At 38.7% G+C, this 3,535-nt stretch overlaps 1 long non-coding RNA gene across 1 annotated transcript; it reads left to right on the forward strand.

Moving 5' to 3' along the window:
• Positions 1-1,063: 1,063 nt before the first annotated feature.
• Positions 1,064-2,804, forward strand: LOC124160899. The gene is made up of 3 exons (XR_006865264.1): positions 1,064-1,277; positions 1,359-1,480; positions 2,531-2,804. It is a non-coding gene; the product is annotated as an uncharacterized LOC124160899 (long non-coding RNA).
• Positions 2,805-3,535: the final 731 nt, after the last annotated feature.

A 3,535-nucleotide genomic window follows, 5' to 3' on the forward strand; every position in this document is an offset into this window, starting at 1 on the left:
CACGGGTCTATATTGAAGCGTATATGAAAGTTGAAATAAAAAAGACTCAGATTACTTGAATAAAACTTTTTTCAATCAAAAAACTCCACGCTTTCATTAGTTGCTTCATATACAACATACTCGGTGTAAAAAGAATATATAACAGAATTAATACAATGAAAGTGTCAGGAGATAAAAAAACCTTATGCTTTTTTCAAAGGGTTATCCGAAAAGGTTATGTTAGAGGTTTTTTTAGATTTCAGTGCAGTTTCGAGTAGCAAATTCAAAAATCACAAAAAGTATAAAAGATCCATTACTAAATTTTATAAGTTGTGAAATTCTCACTTTTCATAGTATTTTTGGTTAATGTCGCTCTCGTGGGGACTACCGATGGTCAGTCGCCCTAATGAGGGTTCACCCTCGACTCCGAGCCTAATCCGACCCTTTCCCGGGGTCCGAGCTCGCGACGGATGGACCCAAAACACCGGGAGGGCCCCCACCCATGTGGGCCACGTGTAGTACAATTTTGATTTTATAGTTCCTCTCGTGCTATCAACAATTTATTGCCTTTATCGTCTTCTTGATGACACCAGAAATACGGTCCTTTTTTGATCGTCTTTCTACGATGATTTTCAAGAATTTTGTCCAATGTGCGCTAAAAGTCCCCTTTTGACTTGGCAACGGCGCAGCCATCATCTGTGGGGTGAGGTGAGAAAGCCCTATCGGGCCCAAAGCGTCCGACAGCCAAGAATGCCAAACTGTGCCCTGACCTTGGATTTGGAAAATTTTATGCTTACTAACTTGAATGTAGGTGGAGATTTTAACATAATTTATATGGAATGGGAGACTTTCAGCTTTATTCGTGTCCTGGGGGCCTATGCCCGAGTCCGTTCGAAATATCTCGTATGCGAATGCACTCGCACAACCGATCTCGCACTACGAGCGTTCAAGGCGGAATTCGGTATGCCCGAATCATCTTCGAGGAGAGTGGTGCAAGGGAGAAATGATTTGTTTATGGCAACGTGTCAACAAGCTGGGATAGTTGTTTCAAGACGTGGCAACGCCGGAAGGGTAATGGTAGGGGCGGTAGGATAGGGCTTCCGGACAGCGTGCAACCAATCATCGCCCACCTTTCTGTATGAATGATTTTACCCGGGAATTCAACAACTGCGTTGCTAATGACGCTTTACGAGTACGCCAAATTCATTTACACATTTACCAAGGGCATTTTGGAAGTGAACCAGCCATGTCCAAAGTTAATAAGGAGCAGAAGGAAATGCTGATGGAGTTCATTGAAGGTAATTAACATGGTGTACCTTGCCTAGAAAATAAGTTACCGCATTAGTGTTGATATTAATGTTTCCAATGTCCTATTTCAGCGAATAAATATCTTGCCAAGAGAAAGTTTTCTACCCCACAAGGATGCTGCTGACAGTGGAAGGAAGTAGCGATGAAGCTGAATGCGTGCGGAGTACGCAAATCGTGGAAAGAGTGACGGAAGGTGAGTGCATGACGTTCTTGTAGATATCTGTAGTAGAACGCGATTATTCTCAAAGTAAACAAACGGTTCGTAGTATAGGATGTGGGATTGTATGACGATCTTCTTAAGTGTGTGATGATGTAATCTTGTATCATTAAGGTTTTTTACGTGCGTTTTCATATGAGCTGTAATTAATACCTTTCGCTTAGGGGTGGGCTTATGATTATCTAAAAGGAATTAGGTCCACAGTCACAGCTATCAATTTTATTTATTTTCAATTATGCTGAATTTATAATACCGAATTCAAGTAGTGGGAGGAGGTGTGTGCATGCGGTTGTTATTGTTGACATTTCCAGTTTTGATACGATTATTGCCGAAGTAGAAAGCAATACAAATTGGTTGATTCAATCACAAATAAACGAAAAACCTTAAGAAGGCTGATCGTTATATCTATTACTTGTTGCCGTAAGTAGCATAATTATTTCCCGAAGCATAACTTTGATGAAACTGATAATCAGTGTTAATGCTAAATGAGTGAAGTGTGAGTTTAATGAGTACATGACTTCAAAGTAATTACAATTATTTGAAAACCTGTATGATTATGGATTTGGGAGCTGATTTTGTTGTTTTCAGCAATAATGTTTACATAAGAACACTTAAAATTGATGTTATATGTTCAACTATATTTACTTTTTAACATGTAAGTCAACAGCAAAATTTGGATGACCCCTTAAAATTATTGTAATTTAAATTCATCTTGGTTTAATCATCCTTCCAGATCAATTGTGTAACTTGAAAAAAGTGTGCATAAAGCAGTATCCAATTTCATTTATCATTAAAAACCATGGATAATGCATTAATTTGCCTTCCCAAGATGTGACTTTTGGTAGAAAAACATCATATATAATTTGTGGTGATTGAATTTACCAATGTGCACCCACTCAAAATGTCTGTGAAAAATACCAGTAGCAATTAACATTCACATTACAAGAAACTGATTTACTTAGCACCATGCTATCTGTTGTTAATTATCAATTCAATGGAAGTAATTGCTATTTGTTTACAACCCAGATTCAAGAACGCAATCAGCAACGAAGATGGCAGCGGACAGTTGGTCGAGGTGGAGAGAGAGAGGATGGTGCTGGAGGAGAGAAGGATGTTGGCAGAAGAGAGGGGTCTATGTAGAAGAGAAAGTGGCAATAAAAAGGAGGAAGATGGAGTTGGAGGAGGAAAGGATGCAGTTGGAAAGGAGGAAGGTGGAAGGAATTGAAAGGCTTGGAGGGAGATTAATAAATGTAGCTGAAGAGATATTATCTCATATGAAAAATAAATAATTTGAAAAACATTTATTCTATATCACTTAATTCCCATTTCCCTGGTACTACAAGGACCAATATAGTAAATTATTAGGAAAAAATTATTCTTTCTTCATGGCGGTGTTTATATCACATTCACTTAACTTATTTGTATAATTTAGCTGTCAAAACTAGTATTATTACTAGCAAATATTTAAGCATAATACGTCAATTTGGCAAAAGTAGCATTAATAAATGATAGTAACCTTTATTTCGATAGTTAGAGCTGACAATCGCGAAGGGGCTCTCAAATACGGAGTTACTCTTGCGATAAGTTCCGTGGTCACCTCTTTGGCTAGACGATATAATTTAATAAATTTGGAATTGTCAAAATTGAAGGGCGACTTCCGTTCCCGTATTTCACGAAGAACTCGTCGTATCTTTTGCTCTTCCTCTTCTAGATCTTCTAATACTTGCAGTCGCAATATTGCCATCGCCATGTTTGTTGATTTCTCGTACTTCGAAAAAGGTTTTCACCGGGTTTGAGTGAGGGAGTGAAATTTCGTACGTACGAGCTCACTCCCCTGACTCGAGCATACCAAATTCACTCGTACTTCGAGAAAAGGCCACGTGACCCCTTAGTTACCACTCACTCGCATGCGAGTGAAAACTCAGGCATAGGCCCCCTGGCGTGTTTGGATATAATGAGCAGAAGCCTCGACATTTGGTCTACTTTACATTCTTCGATTTCATTTTCATTATGAATTAATAGTCTCTGGTT

Source organism: Ischnura elegans, chromosome 6 (genome assembly GCF_921293095.1).
Source record: "Ischnura elegans chromosome 6, ioIscEleg1.1, whole genome shotgun sequence".
Lineage (NCBI taxonomy): Eukaryota > Metazoa > Arthropoda > Insecta > Odonata > Coenagrionidae > Ischnura > Ischnura elegans.